The sequence below is a fragment of the Gossypium arboreum genome, chromosome 10 (assembly GCF_025698485.1).
Source record: "Gossypium arboreum isolate Shixiya-1 chromosome 10, ASM2569848v2, whole genome shotgun sequence".
Classification (NCBI taxonomy): domain Eukaryota; kingdom Viridiplantae; phylum Streptophyta; class Magnoliopsida; order Malvales; family Malvaceae; genus Gossypium; species Gossypium arboreum.
In genome coordinates this window covers 26,959,914-26,978,070 of record NC_069079.1, presented here as the reverse complement: position 1 = coordinate 26,978,070, position 18,157 = coordinate 26,959,914, and the positions used below count along the sequence as shown (strand labels likewise).

At 37.4% G+C, this 18,157-nt stretch overlaps 1 pseudogene; it reads right to left on the bottom strand.

The window, feature by feature from the left end:
* Positions 1-16,477: 16,477 nt before the first annotated feature.
* Positions 16,478-17,431, bottom strand: LOC108468760 (leucine-rich repeat extensin-like protein 4; annotated as a pseudogene).
* Positions 17,432-18,157: the final 726 nt, after the last annotated feature.

Here is an 18,157-nt window from a genome sequence, read left to right as displayed (position 1 = left end):
ATGTTGGTGATATTTTAAAATAAATAAATAAATATTAGTTTATTAATATTTTGATTTGATTTTGATTATATTTTATTATTATTTTATTAGTACATAAGGGAAGAAAGATGAAGAATTATTTTCATCTTTCCATGCAACCAACGTGAGAAGAGAAAAGAAAGAAAAAAATTTCCTTTCTTTACAATTTGGTCATTTTAATAAAAATTCACCATTTTCACTTAAAAATCAAAAGAATTTTCATAGCTACCAAGAGAGAAAAATTAATAAGAAGACTATGAGGAGCTAGAATATCAAGTTAGATTTAAGAAATAGAAGCTAGAGGAGAGAGAAAATAAAATTAAAGATTGAAATCAATAGGACAAGGTAAGAATATCAAGATTTCAATATATTTTTAAGTTTGATATTATTGAAAAAGCATGAAAATGATGTTAAAGTAGAGTTTTCTTATATACGGTTCTATGTTCTTGATATATTAGTGAAGGGAAATAAGAGCAAGTGATAGGAAATATTGTAGAGAAAGGAAAGGAGGGTGTTATAAACTTGGTTATCAACATTTTGCACTAAAACAGTTTTGGACAGCAGCAGTAGTTTGACTTTGAAAATTCACCAAAAATTTTAGAAACTGAATTAAAGGTTAATTAAAGTATTAAATTAAAACCTATTGAGTCTAGTTTTAGATAGAAGAAACGTTGTAAGCAAAAGAATTTCATATTATGAGATATATGAATTTTTGTGTGACAAGGTCAGATTGATTTTGGGTTCACCTGTTCTGACTTTGGAAAATCATCAAAAATTTTAAAAAATAATTAAGGGTTTCAATTTATATGTTTAAATTCTTATTTAGTCTATTTTCAAGAGAAACAAACAGAATCATTATCCAAACCCCGTACTAAGAGATAATTAATTTTTAGTAAAGAAAGGTCTAAGCTTTCAAACAGCAGAACAAGGATAATTTTGAAGATTTTACTGTACGTTAAATTATAAATTCTAAAATTTTTTATGGTAGAAATATATTTGAGTCTAGTTTCAAAAACATTAAGAGAATCTTAATTTAGAATTTTGTAGCTCAAGATATAAATAATTTAGTGACTATGACTCAAGTGGACAGCTTTGATATAAACAATAAGTAAATAGTGGAATTATATATACATTAAGGATGTAGAATGGAGACGAGGAGAAAAATATATATGAATATTCATCTAGCATGGGTTTACATTAAAAATGGCTAATTTGCATGTTTTAGCCTTAGGGGCTAAATTGAATAAAAGTATTAAGGGCAATTTTTGTAAAAATGTAAAAAATGACCAAATTGCATGAAATGAATTGTTTTATTGTTTAAATTAATATATAAATTATTAATATCAAGTGAGTTTAGATCTTTAATTTTGTTGTATGATGAAATTATAAAGTGATTTTGTTAAATATTAATGTTAGTATCAAAAGGTGAAAATAGTTAAAATATTAGGGTTTGGTATTAAATTTCTATTTTAGTAAGGCTGTATGATAGCCTAGAATATTTGGATAAATTATTAATTGAGAAATATTAATTGATTTGATAAATTAATTAGTTAAGGGATTAAGTTATAAAAGTTGTAAAAGCTAGGGTAATTGTGTAAATTTGAAAAATTAAAGGGTATAAATTGTGAAATAAATTGGAACTGAAATATATGAATGAATAATTTTATATTTTAGATTAAGATTCCGTAGATACTCATGAAAAAGGAAAAATAGTGGAATAGCCTTTGAACTCCTGTAATTATTAAAATTTAATTCGTAAGTTCGTGTAACTAAATTATGTATATTTATATATTTGAATTGAATGTTGTGTTTTTGAATTGTGTAAATGTCATATACATGAAATATACCACATATCTGACAATATCTGGTAAATAATAAGTCCTGATTGAATAAATGAAATTTGATGGATACAAGTTTCCCGTATTGGTTGTGGTCTTGCATATGTTGCAGACACACATTAGCTCGAAGGAGCATCCCATTATTAGCCCTTTCGAGCTTTCCGTTATATTGTTCTTGCAAGCTTCCTGTTAATAACTCTTCGGAGCATCTCGATCGGTTGTAATCCTGCATGTGTTGTGGACACACCGCAGTTCTTATTAGTGTCCCGATATATGGCTCTTCGTGAGCTTCCCGTTGATTGGCTCTTTGTGAGCTTCTTGATTAATGGCTCTCCGGAGCTTCCCAATATTGGCTTGCTTGAACTTCCCAATATATGGCTATCCGGAGCTTCCCGTTAATGGCTCTATGGAGCTACTTGTTATTGGCTCGCATGAGCTTCCTGATTATGGCTCTTATGAGCTTTCCGTTATACAGCCCGGGTAAGCTTCCCGTTACATGGCTCACATGAGCTTCCTATTATATGGCTCGAGAGAGTGCTTCCTGATTATGTGCTCTAATGAGCATTCTTGAATATGAATTGACAGATTACAGTTGTATACACTTATGTGTACTACCTGTGTATCCATCGATATTTTAAATGATTCAATGGGGAAAATTCTAATATGAAACATACGAAATGAATTATTACCCGTATATGCTTGAAATATATATATATAATGATTTGTACATGTTATATGGACACGTGATGTGGAAAGTATATGTACATGGAATCTGATTAATGTTGAGTTCGATATAAACATTACCGAAATAAATATACATGAAATACATGGAAATGATGGTATATGAAATATTGATATAATGAAATGAATGATATATGTTTATGAAGAAACGGTAAGAGAATGATATGTATCATGACATGTACATATATGATTATCTTTGATATGTTGATACAAGGAAATTATGTAAGTTGAGACGAGTAATAAACTCAAGTATGACATGTCGAGAAAATAAGTATATCATTGTTGAATTTATATGAAATATGTGCAAGTACACTAACGTTGTTTGATTCTTAGACAAGTGTCAAGCTATTGGTTGAATGGTAAAATGTTTATTTATATGATGCATTGAAGTGGTAATTACTCAAGAGAAAATATGCTAGTGCTCATGAAAAAGTGGTAAGTTTTAAATTGTGCAATTTCCTACGAAATGACTTATCATGTGATCAATTCGAAAAAGGCTTTGTTTAAATGCACTAGCTTGTGACCATGGTTGAATGGTATGTTTATGACTTGTGTGTCATGCATATGGAATAAGTGTGGAAAGTAAAGAAATGCAAATGAAAATAATGAAACTTTGAAGAGTTAAAGTTATTTAAATCCTACTAAGCTCGAGATAATATATATAAGTGATGTTGTGGATTTATTCACCTTGTGTGTGGATGAATATAGCTTCATGAGTATTGCAGTATCAATTTTGAATTATTCTTGATATGTATGAATTTCATATTGTAAAAGAAGTATTATTATTAAAGTTTATACGAGCTTACTAAGCATTCATTGCTTACATATTTGTTTTCCTTTACTTTTTAGATTATCAAAAGCTCGATTGGGTTGGAAGCTTGTTGGAGTTGTATCACACTATCCATCGGTTCTATTGTAGTTTCAGATGTTTTGATTTTGGTTATAATGACATGTATAACTATTTTGTTTAATGATGGTCTATATGTAATTTGTTAGGTTTAGCCACTTATTTTGGCTTGTTGATATGTGTAATGTTGATTGTAGATTGACATAAAGTTTGGGTGAGAAATATGGCTTATAAAATGGCCTATTTTCGTCCACACGGGTAGAGACTTGGGTGTGTGGCTCAACCTGTGTGACACATGGCTAGGTGACACGGTCGTGCATCCCTTGCATCTTATATTTGCACAAAACAAAATGCTCATATGGTCTAGCACACGAGCGTGTGACTTGGTCGTGTGACCCAAGCCAGTATACTCACATGGGCACGGGCACAAGTTGAGACATATGCCCACATGGCCTGAGACACGGGCGTGTCTCCAAACTGTGTGAGTCACACGGCCTAGCCACACCGTCGTGTGACCCCTGCAATGTTGAAAATTTTCAACTTAGTCCCTATTTGTTTCTAATATGTAATTTGGACCTTGAGGGCTCATTTAAGGGAAAAGTTGTATGATTTTAATTGGTTTCTAATATGAATGCTCGATGAAATGAAATGTCTGAAAATTAATTTATAAACTTCGGTAATGCTCCGTAACCCTATTCTGACGACATATTCGAGTTATGGGTGTTACAGACTTAGGTAAATTTATTCGTGTATGGACATTGTATTGAGTAATTGCAATAATGACTGTTTGTATTTTGCTAGAATAGTCAAATTACCTGTATGATTTATAGAACGATTAATCTATTTGAGGACCTTATTATTTATATACTTTGTAGTATATTGAACTTATATGTCTGAGATTGAGAATAGTAAGTTATTTACATATCATGCTAGAATTACGTATATGTACGATTATTCCTAGTTATGATTCCAAAACTTGTCTCTTTATTATACTTGCTTAATAGTCATTTTTTTTTGTGTTTTATTGCTTGAGGACAAGCAATGACTTAATTGTAGGGAGTTTGATCTGCCACAATTCATTATAGCAGATTAAACAATTTTTTGTACTTAAGGAGCTTGTATAAAAGCAATTTCATTATATTTTACTTAGTTTTTCACTATTAGTCTGTAATTAATAAAAAGTCTGATTTGAGCTATTTATATGACTTTAGGGGCTAAAAGAAGCCTAAAGGATGGCTAATGTACTCGGTGAGTGTACAGGAAATCATTTGGAGACATGAGAACATGAGACGAGCTGTAATGTTGCAAAATGGAGAATCAACTTTGCAACATAGTTAGTAAAGTACCACAAGAGCAAAGTTGCCTTCAGTGTCACGACATAGCCAGAGGGTGTCACGACACAGCTCTAAAATTGAGTCTCAACTCTTAAATCACCACCAAGGTCACGACATAGGCCAGAGGATGTCACAACACCACCTTGACGTGGAGAATTAATGATCCAAGGGTATTTTGGTCTCTACAACAAACTTTAACATAAAAAAATCAACCGAATTGATCAACGAATGACAACCAACCTTAAATATATAGGGCATAATTGTTGAAAATACCCTCAACATTTAGGGTTTTTAGGGTTTGTGTAATACCCCGAACCCGAGACCATCGCCGGTGTCGGACACGAGGGGTTAGCAAGCTAAGTTCACTTGTTTTGCCCATCCATTGGACATTTCCAGTCAGGCTGGAAAAACTGCATCACTGTCGCCTTAAAAATCATATCTCGAGTTTCAAAACTCGGAAACTGGTTTCATAAATTTTCCCTGAATTTAGACTCATATATCCATCCATGGGTTTATTTCTAGAATTTTTGGTCGGGCCAATTGGTACAGTTTATTAGTTAAAGTCACCCATGTTACAGGGATCGACTGCTCTGACCTTCGTGCGGTATAACTTGAATATCTCTCTGTGCAGGGCTTTAATGCTGGTTCCGTTTGTTTCTAATGAAACTAGACTCAAAATGGAATCTGTACATATAAGGTATGTCTCCTAATTCTTTTGGATAATTTATAGTGAATTTTAAAGTTTCGACAGGGAACCCAGAAACCATTCTGGCCCTGTCTCACAATAGCTTTAATATCTCTTAACCTGTAACTCCTATGACCATTTCGTTTCTCCCATAAGAAAATAGACTCATCAAGGTTCATTTACATAGCTTATTCACTATTTAATTCCATTCCTATGAATTTTGGTGATTTTTCACATTCACGCCACTGCAGCTGGCAGCATCTGTTTTTAAGGTAGGGCTTACCTATTTGGTAGTCTCCATGAATCAACTAGTCTTGCCATACATAGGTTCATATATGATCATTTTAACCATACCAATGGCTGATCATATGACCAACATTCCTATTTCCAAGCCATAGCCACATCATGACACCAAATATATATATATACAAACCACAATTAGTCTAAGTTCATGCTTCCTTTTTCGAGCCATTTTCGCATGGCCGTACATACTACATTACAACATATTTAACAAACATGAGGTAGTCCTATACATGCCATCTCAAGTTCAACCAATAATTTATACCAAAATGGAGGCTTGATAGTGTGGATGACTTGACTTCAACGATCCCAAATCCGATTGCTTGACGAAATCTAGAAAACCGAGAGCCAAAGCAACGGGTAAGCATTTTTATGCTTAGTAAGTCTCAAGGAATATAATCAACTCTAATTAAAGCAATACATTCACATAACCAAATGCATCATTTCATTAATGCACATTCACATAATCGTACTTACTTCACCATCCCAACACTTATGTTCATACACAAATAACGGCTTCATTAAGGCCGATAACTCGCTCCATCATAGGAGCGGATATTCATACGCTCTTACTCCTAGCGCAAAGCACACACCGCACTTACCTTGTCATTGGGAAATTTCACAAGTGCATTAGCTGAAATTTTCCAGCAAGCTTATAATTTTCAAATCACATACCTTCGGAGTTTAACCGGACGTCGCTACTCGTTCAATCGCCTTGGGACATAGCCGGTTATGATAACCCGCACCAAGGCCTCACGGGACTTAACCCGGATATCACGATTTGCACAAATGCCTTGGTCTTAGCCGGATTTAACAACTTGCACGAATGCCTTCGGTCTTAGCCGGATATAGCTACTAGCACAATTGCCTTGGTCTTAACCGGATATAATTTTCAGCATAATTGTCTTGGGCTTAGCCCGGATATCATTCAATTTCTCATGCACACATACATCAATAATCATTGGACATACATATTTCATTTTCCTTACTAAGGCTCAAACACAATTATAATCATTAGCATATTCGCCTTGGGACTTAGCCCGGTGGAATTCAAATACTCATACACACATAATCAATAATCATACACATCCATATTTCATCTCACATAATTCAAGTAAGGTCACTTCTTGAGGACTTACCTCGGATGTTGTCGAACGGCTTTTACGGCTATTCGATCACTTTTTCCTTCCCTTGTCCAATTGTGGACCTCTTAGCTCTTGAGCTAATTCAAACAAATTCAATTTATTAAAACCTCATTGTGCTAGCTTATGGCCGAATATGACAAGGAATTTAAATGGTCATATGGCCACTCTTTAACTTGAATACACAATGGTCATGCACATTTTATACTACATCAAGCAATTCAATACAATTTATTTGAGCATCAAGGAAATGCTAAGGCCTTCAATAGGCTACCCAAGGCGAATATTCATGTACATGTTGAGGCCAATTATGCACTTAATACCTCACAAAAACAGCATGCATTTTACTAGTTAATGCTTTTCATATTGTGGCTCAAAACTTATAATATAGCATCAAGCACTTATATGTGTGCTAGGCCGATTTGTGCTTGCAATTTCACAATTATTCTTCAACATCTTCTTCGTTAAACAAACTTATTCATCACTTCCTTCATAACCAAAACATCATGTGCAAACATATATATACATATATGAGCATGGCGAATTTCAAGGTGTCCATAGCCATCCAAAACACAAATTTTAACTAACATGCAAGAAGCATGAACCATGCTCATGAATGCATCATGGCGAATATGACAATCATGCTCCTTTTCAACTTCAATCATGATAAAACAAAAGAAAGCTCAAAATCTTACTCAAGAGTAGACAATCCATCATTGCATGCATCATCATCAAGCTTCACACTTAGCATGCAATGGCTTTATCACCATAACAACTTTGGCCAAATACCATTTCCATGGCTTAACAAAGATTTGAGCCATGGCTAACATGCACATCAAGTTAGCAACCAAAACATGCATGAAACTCCTAACACAACCTCATACATACCTTAGTCTTGATGCAAACTTAGCCAAATCTCCTTCTAGATCTCTTCCAAACCAAGCATGAAGCAAAATCCTCCTTCTTCCTTAGTTTTGGCTCAAAGAAAGGATGAACAAAATTTTTTCTTTCCTTCTCTACAACTCACGGCAATGGGGGATTACCACACTCACACACATTTTTTTCATTTTTATCACCCATACACCTTTGTTTATTATTTCACCCTAATGCACCAACAAAACATGTTTCATGACATGTTTAGCCCATCCTCCTTGTCATGGCCGGCCACCACCTATAAAGGGGAATTTGACATGCAAGTCCATTATTTTGCATGCATGCTTTAATTAGTCATCACACATTTCCCTATCATACTTTCAAAGTTCATTACTAAGTCCTTTCTTGTGGAATTCACCCTTATAACACTAAATCAATCATCATAAAATGTCATACATGAGCACACACATGTTATAGGCATCAAAATAAATTTTAATTATTTTTATGCCTCGGTTTTGTGGTCCCGAGACCACCTTCCGACTAGGGTCAATTTTGGGTGTCACAACTCTCCCCACTTAAGAAATTTTCGTCCCGAAAATCTTACCGTAAATAGGTTTGGATATCGCTCTTTCATAGAGTTCTCGGTCTCCCAAGTAGCATCTTTTATCCCGTGCTTGAGCCATAACACTTTTACTAGCGGAACCCGCTTGTTTCGCAACTCTTTCACTTCGTGATAGGATACGAATCGGTTCTTCCTCATAACTCATATTAGCTTGAATTTCAATTTCGATGGACTAATCACGTGCGATGGATCGGATCTATAGCGTCGAAGCATCGAAACGTGAAAGACATCGTGAACCTTTTCGAGTTCGGGGCAAAATCAAACGATATGCCACTGGATCGACTCGCCGGATATCTCGTATGGCCCAATGAACCTCGGGCTCAACTTGCCCTTACGGTGAATCGAGTATCTTTTTCCAAGGCGATACCTTGAGAAACACTTTATCACCCACGATACTCGATATCCTTACGCTTCAGCCCGCGTCGACTTCGACGATCGGAGGCTATCTTGAGACTTTCACGGATTACTTTCACTTTCATTCAGCATCTCTAATCAAATCCACCGAAAATCTTACTTTCACCAAGCTCGGTCCAAAACAATGGTGTACGGCATTTACGACCGTACAAGGCCTCGTAGGGTGCCATCTTAATACTTGATTGAAGTCGTTGTTGTAAGCGAATTCAATCAACGGCAAATACCGTTCCCATGAACCACTAAACTCGAGGACGCAACATCTTAACATATCCTCAAGTATCTGAATTATCCGCTCGGATTGACCCTTGGTTTGGGGGTGAAAGGCGGTCTTTGAAATGCAACTTGGTACCCAAAGCCTCTTGCAATTTCTTCCAAAATAGCGATGTAATCTTGGGTCTCTATCCGACACGATAGAAATAGGCACCCCATGCAATCGAATAATTTGGGAGACGTATAATTCGCCAATTTATCGAGCGAAAAATCCGTGCGGACAGGATAAAATGAGCGGAACTTGGTCGATCTATCAACAATGACCCAAATCGCATCTTTCTTACTTGCCGACACCGGTAATCCGGATATAAAATCCATTGTCACTCGATCCCATTTCTATTCGGTATCATGATTGGTCAAGTAATCCCGATGGCACTTGATGTTCCGCTTTCACTTGTTGACATATCGACACCTTGAAACAAATTGAAATGTCTCATTTCATACCGAGCCACCAAAATTGGCGTTTGGTCATTGTACATTTTAGTACTACCGGGTGGATTGACATTCGACTCATCGTGAGCCTCGCTCAAAATCATCGAAACAAGTTCAATTCCTTGGAATACATAATCGACCCTTGAACGTCAGCGGTCATTGTCGTCAATCTGAAATTCGATTCTTCATCCGAAACACATTCGCTCGCTTAGCGACCAATTCAGCGTCGACCTTCCGAGATTCAAGTATTTGATGAATCAATAACGGTTTGGCCTCTAATTCGACTACTAGCACCTCCTCGGGTGAAACGGATAAATGAGCATCCATCGCTCAAAGCGCGAGCGGTGCCTTGCGACTTAAAGCATCACCACCGCGTTGGCCTTTCCCGGTGATAATCAATGATGAGTTCATAGTCTTTCAACAACTCAAGCCAACGTCTTTGTCGCAGGTTTAAATCTTTTCGAGTCATCAAATATTTTAGACTCTTGTGGTCCGAATAAATATGACACCTTTCTCCAAACAAGTAATGCCGCCATATCTTCAAGGCGAACATTATGGTGCTAGTTCAAGGTCATGGGTGGGATAGTTTCTCTTATGCGGCTTTAGTTGTCTCGACGCGAAAGCCACAACTCGACCTTCTTGCATCAACACACAACCTAACCCAAGCAAGGATGCGTCATCAGATATGACAAACTCTTTACCGGACTCAAATTGTACTAGCACCGGGGCCTCGGTTAAACAAGTTTTAGTCGATCGAAACTTTCTTGACGTTCGACCACTCGAACTCAACATCTTTTGGAGTAGTTTCGTCATCGGTATGACTATCATCGAAAAACCTTTCACAAATCGTCGATAGTATCCGCAAGCCCCAAAAGCTCCTAAATTCGGTAACATTCCTCGGAGGTTTCCAATTGACTATGGCGAAATTTTGTTCAGTCCATCCCGACACCGATGCGGACACCACGTGCCCCAAAAAAAGCTAACCTCTTTCACCAAAATTCACATTTACCAAACTTTGCGATAATCGCTTATCTCGTAAGATTTGCAACACTAGCCTCGGTGTTCGGTTTCATCTCTCGAATTGACCTAAATGTCATCGATAAATACAACTACGAACCGATCCAAGTATGGCCTGAAAATTCTATTCATTAAATCCATAAACACCGCAGAGGCATTAGTGAGCCCAAACGACATCATCAAGAATTCGTAGTGACCGTACCTCGTTCTAAAAGCGGTTTTGGGTATGTCCGATTCTCGGACCCTCAACCGATAGTACCCGACCTTAAATCTATCTTTGAAAACACCAAGGCTCCCTTTAATTGATCAAACAAATCGTCAATTGCGTGGCACAGATATTTATTCTTTATCGTCACTTTATTGAGTTGACGATAGTCGATGCAAAACCTCATGCTTCCGTCCTTCTTTTTCACAAACAATCTTGGTGCGCCCCATGGAGAAAAACTCGATCGAGCGAAACCTCTATCCGTTAATTCTTGCAATTGGACCTTCAATTCCTTTAACTCCGTTAATGCCATACGATACGGAGCTATCGAAATTGAGTGGTACCAGTACCAATTCGATGCCAAATTCTACTTCGAGCGGTGGTAAGCCCGCAATTCTTGGGAAAACATTCGGTATTCACAAACCACGGGCACAGATTCGGGTTTCTTTTTCGATTCCTTGTCATCGAAAGCACGTCGCAAGGTACGCCGCACCCTTTTCTTACATATTTCTAGGCCAACATCGGCGATATTACGGTGGCAACTCCTTTAAGTCCGTAGACTCAACCCGTATTATCTTGTTATTCGCGCTCCTCAAATCGATAGTCTTGCTCTTGCAATTTACAACCGCATCGTGCATGGTCAACCAATCCAAACCAAGAATAACATCGAACTCATCGAGCGGCAAAAGCATCAAGTCCGCCGGAAAACAAGAACCTCGGAACACTAGGGGACTTTTCTTGCACACTTTGTTGACAAGCACGTAATGACCCAAGGGTTTGACACCGAATTACAAACTCGAGAGACTCAATGGGCAAAGTCTTCTTGGATGCTAAGGTTTCACATATATATGAATGAGTAGAACCGGGGTCAATCAAAGCAATCACATTTGTATTGAAAAGAGTGAAAGTACCGGTAATAACATCCGGAGAGGCAAGCATCCTCGGCGTCTGGCGTATGGCATAAGTCCTAGCAGAGCACGAGCCTCAAATCGATGGTAGCATCTCTAGATCCTCTCGACCGCCATCGACATTGCCCATATTTCTAGGTGGCCTACCTCGGCGATGGTAGCACCGGGTTTGCACTCGACTTACATTCTGTTCATGCATCCTCGGGCAATCCTTCATAAAGTGGTCGGCCGATCCACACTTATAGCAGGAGCGATCACGAAACCAACAGCTCCCGAATGCCATTTGCCACAATGTGGGCACTCCGCCTCTCTCGGCGATCATTTCCACCACCGCGATCGAGGTGACTCGTGTGGTCACAGGGGTCGATCGCGTCCTCGTCTAGAAAAGCCCAAACGCCTCTAGACCGGCTCACATCATCTCGAAATCTCTTCGATGCTTGTTGAAGAGACTTTCCGAGGACCTCTTCGAATTCTCCGGTTCCCACATCAACTTTTTGTTTCTCCTTTCTAAGCTCTTGACTTTACAAGCTCGCTCAACAAGTACTACGAACTCTCGTATCTCGAGAATGCCAACGAACATCCTTATATCATCATTCAGCCCATCCTCGAGCGTTTACACATAATAGCTTGGACGAAATGCATTCTCGCGCGCGTCTGGCTAAGCCTCACAAACTTTCGTTCGTAGTGATAGCGGACATAGAACCTTGCTTAAGATCAAGAAATTCCTTCGCTTTTGGTCGATGAATCTCGACTAATATACTTTTTTGAACTCGGTTTGAAAGAATTCCCAAGTCACTTGCTCTCTAGGCACCACGAAGTCGAGTACTCCACCAATAGTAGGCGGACTCACGTAGCAAGGAGATGGTACACTTTAAACACTCATCGGGTGTATGGGATAGCTCATCGAGCACCGGATAGTGTTATCCAACCAAAATTCAGCTCGCTCGGCATCATCATCATCCGTAGCCTTAAATTCAGTGGCCCCATGTTTTGAATCCTATCGATTGGGGCTTACTTGACCTTATTTGGTCAGTCACCGGAGGTATTGTGGTGTCTTGGGGTTGCATTTGTCGGGAATGGAGGTTGTGGAACAGTAGTGTTAGTTCGAATGTATTGATTAAACCATTCGTTCATCACACTATAAAAGGCTTGCCTAGCCTCATCATTCGGATTGCTGGCCATAGGTTGAGAGTCCGTCGGTGCTGTCCCTTGTGCGGGAGCAGCGCCACACTCTCACACCATCAGCTATCGCTTCGGTTGGGATCGGGATCCATTCTAATAACAAACACAAAGTCAAATTGTCGAAATCACCACACTATCGATTCATCATTTAATGGCATGTATAGCTAGACCCCAAACACATCACGGTAGTCCTAGAATCGACTAAACCGGCTCGATACCAATAAATTGTAACACCCCGAACCGAGACCATCGCCGTGTCGGACACGAGGGTTAGCAAGCTAAGTTCACTTGTTTTGCCCATCCATTGGACATTTCCAGTCAGGCTGGAAAAACTGCGTCACTGTCGCCTTAAAATCATATCTCGAGTTTCAAAACTCGGAAACTGGTTTCGTAAATTTTCCTGAATTTAGACTCATATATCCATCCATGGGTTTATTTCTAGAATTTTGGTCGGGCCAATTGGTACAGTTTATTAGTTAAAGTCACCCATGTTACAGGGATCGACTGCTCTGACCTTCGTGCGGTATAACTTGAATATCTCTCTGTGCAGGGCTTTAATGCTGGTTCCGTTTGTTTCTAATGAAACTAGACTCAAAATGGAATCTGTACATATAAGGTATGTCTCCTAATTCTTTTGGATAATTTATAGTGAATTTTAAAGTTGCGACAGGGAACCCAGAAACCATTCTGGCCCTGTCTCACAATAGCTTTAATATCTCTTAACCTGTAACTCCTATGACCATTTCGTTTCTTCCATAAGAAAATAGACTCATCAAGGTTCATTTACATAGCTTATTCACTATTTAATTCCATTCCTATGAATTTTGGTGATTTTTCACATTCACGCCACTGCAGCTGGCAGCATCTGTTTTTAAGGTAGGGCTTACCTATTTGGTAGTCTCCATGAATCAACTAGTCTTGCCATACATAGGTTCATATATGATCATTTTAACCATACCAATGGCTGATCATATGACCAACATTCCTATTTCCAAGCCATAGCCACATCATGACACCAATATATATATATACAAACCACAATTAGTCTAAGTTCATGCTTCCTTTTTCGAGCCATTTTCGCATGGCCGTACATACTTACATTACAACATATTTAACAAACATGAGGTAGTCCTATACATGCCATCTCAAGTTCAACCAATAATTTATACCAAAATGGAGGCTTGATAGTGTGGATGACTTGACTTCAACGATCCCAAATCCGATTGCTTGAGCGAAATCTAGCGAGAGCCAAAGCAACGGGTAAGCATTTTATGCTTAGTAAGTCTCAAGGAATATAATCAACTCTAATTAAAGCAATACATTCACATAACCAAATGCATCATTTCATTAATGCACATTCACATAATCGTGCTTACTTCACCATCCCAACACTTATGTTCATACACAAATAACGGCTTCATTAAGGCCGATAACTCGCTCCATCATAGGAGCGGATATTCATACGCTCTTACTCCTAGCGCAAAGCACACACCGCACTTACCTTGTCATTGGGAAATTTCACAAGTGCATTAGCTGAAATTTTCCAGCAAGCTTATAATTTTCAAATCACATACCTTGAGTTTAACCGGACGTCGCTACTCGTTCAATCGCCTTGGGACATAGCCGGTTATGATAACCCGCACCAAGGCCTCACGGGACTTAACCCGGATATCACGATTTGCACAAATGCCTTGGTCTTAGCCCGGATTTAACAACTTGCACGAATGCCTTGGTCTTAGCCCGGATATAGCTACTAGCACAATTGCCTTGGTCTTAACCGGATATAATTTTCAGCATAATTGTCTTGGGCTTAGCCCGGATATCATTCAATTTCTCATGCACACATACATCAATAATCATTGGACATACATATTTCATTTTCCTTACTAAGGCTCAAACACAATTATAATCATTAGCATATTCGCCTTCGGGACTTAGCCGGGTGGAATTCAAATACTCATACACACATAATCAATAATCATACACATCCATATTTCATCTCACATAATTCAAGTAAGGTCACTTCTTGAGGACTTACCTCGGATGTTGTCGAGCGGCTTTTACGGCTATTCGATCACTTTTTCCTTCCCTTGTCCAATTGTGGACCTCTTAGCTCTTGAGCTAATTCAAACAAATTCAATTTATTAAAACCTCATTGTGCTAGCTTATGGCGAATATGACAAGGAATTTAAATGGTCATATGGCCACTCTTTAACTTGAATACACAATGGTCATGCACATTTTATACTACATCAAGCAATTCAATACAATTTATTTGAGCATCAAGGAAATGCTAAGGCCTTCAATAGGCTACCCAAGGCGAATATTCATGTACATGTTGAGGCCAATTATGCACTTAATACCTCACAAAAACAGCATGCATTTTACTAGTTAATGCTTTTCATATTGTGGCTCAAAACTTATAATATAGCATCAAGCACTTATATGTGTGCTAGGCCGATTTGTGCTTGCAATTTCACAATTATTCTTCAACATCTTCTTCGTTAAACAAACTTATTCATCACTTCCTTCATAACCAAAACATCATGTGCAAACATATATATACATATATGAGCATGGCGAATTTCAAGGTGTCCATAGCCATCCAAAACACAAATTTTAACTAACATGCAAGAAGCATGAACCATGCTCATGAATGCATCATGGCGAATATGACAATCATGCTCCTTTTCAACTTCAATCATGATAAAACAAAAGAAAGCTCAAAATCTTACTCAAGAGTAGACAATCCATCATTGCATGCATCATCATCAAGCTTCACACTTAGCATGCAATGGCTTTATCACCATAACAACTTTGGCCAAATACCATTTCCATGGCTTAACAAAGATTTGAGCCATGGCTAACATGCACATCAAGTTAGCAACCAAAACATGCATGAAACTCCTAACACAACCTCATACATACCTTAGTCTTGATGCAAACTTAGCCAAATCTCCTTCTAGATCTCTTCCAAACCAAGCATGAAGCAAAAATCCTCCTTCTTCCTTAGTTTTGGCTCAAAGAAAGGATGAACAAAATTTTTTCTTTCCTTCTCTACAACTCACGGCAATGGGGGATTACCACACTCACACACATTTTTTTCATTTTTTATCACCCATACACCTTTGTTTATTATTTCACCCTAATGCACCAACAAAACATGTTTCATGACATGTTTAGCCCATCCTCCTTGTCATGGCCGGCCACCACCTATAAAAGGGGAATTTGACATGCAAGTCCATTATTTTGCATGCATGCTTTAATTAGTCATCACACATTTCCTATCATACTTTCAAAGTTCATTACTAAGTCCTTTCTTGTGGAATTCACCCTTATAACACTAAATCAATCATCATAAAATGTCATACATGAGCACACACATGTTATAGGCATCAAAATAAATTTTTAATTATTTTTATGCCTCGGTTTTGTGGTCCCGAGACCACCTTCCGACTAGGGTCAATTTTGGGCTGTCACAGTTTGAGCCATTGCCCTTTTTTTTTGGATTGATGCCCTCAATGTTACGATTTCTCCAAAAAATCATCTCAATTTTAATGGTAAACATGAGTTGACCGTCAGTTAAGTCTAGGTCAACAAAGTAGCCTATGTAGCATGCGAGGATGAAGATGACACATCAAAAAAAGAATTAAATATAAGGGAAATGTGTCGCATTAAGCTATTCAAGATTCATCATTTCCTCAATTTGTTCCGGTAAAGTACCTAATAACTGATTAAAGCTAACATAAAAAATAGTCAAAATTTTCTACCCACCAATTTGCTCTGGCAAATAAGATCAAAATCTATTGTTCATTAAAATAATCTCTTCAAGACCCGTCATCTTCCATAGACTCTCCAGCACACAACCATGAAACTTATTATTAGCCAAAACAATAACAAAAATCGGTGAGTTACCAAAATTATCCAGTAGATTAAATCTAAATTGATTATGATTAATGAAAATAACATCCAGATCTTTATCAAAAAGCTCTTTGGGTATAGTTCCTTCAAATTTATTAAACCTCACAAAAATTTAAGTAAATGAAGCATAAGACTCACTTCAGGGAACTTACTAGCAAACCAATTGTTGCTAAGATCCAATTCAAGCATCAGCTTAACCTTTATAAACTTATGTGGAACCGTACCAGAAAATTAGTTCGAGTTTATATGAAACAATACAAAATCGGTGAGTAGGCCAAGCTCATCCGGCAAGTATATGGTGATATCTCTATGGTTTAAATCAATACTAGCGATGGTTTTGATTCTCTTGTTATCAAGCGTTGGAGTACAGTAAACACCAGTATAGTCACACACACAGGGTCCAACCCAATCGGCGATAAGATTAAATAGGTCGGGAAGAATTGCTTTTTTCCAATCTTGTAAAGCTATATAAGTGTTTCTCAACTCTCAACCTTAGGTTTTCAAAAACCAATGACGGGTTGATGATGACGTTCTTCCCTCTGTCATCGAACTCACCTATGTAATAAAGCATATTTCGTTGCTTTATGTACTACACTTTCTTGTTGGTAAGTCTGCCATGGCTAGAAACATAATGCTCATCGAATGAACATAAGGCTACAAAAACTGAAACTAAAAGAAACATGTGTTGTCACTGCCACATAATTCTTTTATTTTCTTTTTTAGCATTTTCATTTGGGGATTTTCTTTGATTTTACTATAATAGCAGCTAAAAGGGAAGAGAGAAAGAGAGAAGAAGAAATGAGATGAAAACAAAATGAAAAAAAAAATTAAACAAATTTTTTATAGATAACATCATTTATGACATTGTGCTTATATAACATGCCACATAGGCTTCTTCATTGACCTGTCATTTGACTGACAGTCAACTCATGTTTACTGTTAAAATTGGGATAATTTTTGGAAAACTTATAACGTTGAGGGTGTCAATCCCCCCCCCCAAAAAAAGGCTAAAGGCTCAAACCCAAAAAACCCTAAACATTGAGGGTATTTTTAACCATTATGCCAATCTATAAATAAGCTTCTTTGAACACTTAATATTCATTTTTTTTTCTTTTTTAGGTTACAACTTTCATTTAGTTTTAAGTTTTCAGTTTCTTTAGTTTATTTTGTACTTAGGTTATTTCTATTTGTAATTCAGTTCTAGTTTCATTATTGTTCTTCTGAGGATCTAATTTATAGATTCATCAACTCTTTGTGGACTGTTGCACTTATGATAATTAATACAAAATCAAGATTCTTCTTAAACCGTATTCTTGATTTATTATTCATGTTCATCTTTTCAATCAAGTTCATGTTGTTTATGAGATTCATGAGGAACTAATCTTTTTATGGGGGATTACCGAGTGAA